The sequence below is a fragment of the Trypanosoma theileri genome (genome assembly GCF_002087225.1).
Source record: "Trypanosoma theileri isolate Edinburgh chromosome Unknown TM35_Tth_14_V1, whole genome shotgun sequence".
Lineage (NCBI taxonomy): Eukaryota > Euglenozoa > Kinetoplastea > Trypanosomatida > Trypanosomatidae > Trypanosoma > Trypanosoma theileri.
Window position 1 is genome coordinate 290,516 of NW_021639856.1, and position 241 is coordinate 290,756.

Here is a 241-nt window from a genome sequence, read left to right on the forward strand (position 1 = left end):
AAAAAAAAAAAAAAAGAAGAAATTCCTGTATATTAACAGGCAATTGTATGTATTGTAAGAGTCACAGATGAAGAGGATGAGTTCATTGCAGAAGCCATCTTTCTTTCTTTTCTTTATTTCCTCTTTCTGGTACTTTTATTTCTTTTCTTTTTTTTTCTTTTCTTTCTTCCCCATCTCACTCCACACTTCTGAGGATGATAGAAAGAAAGAAAGAAAGAAAGAGTGAAGGATCATATTTATT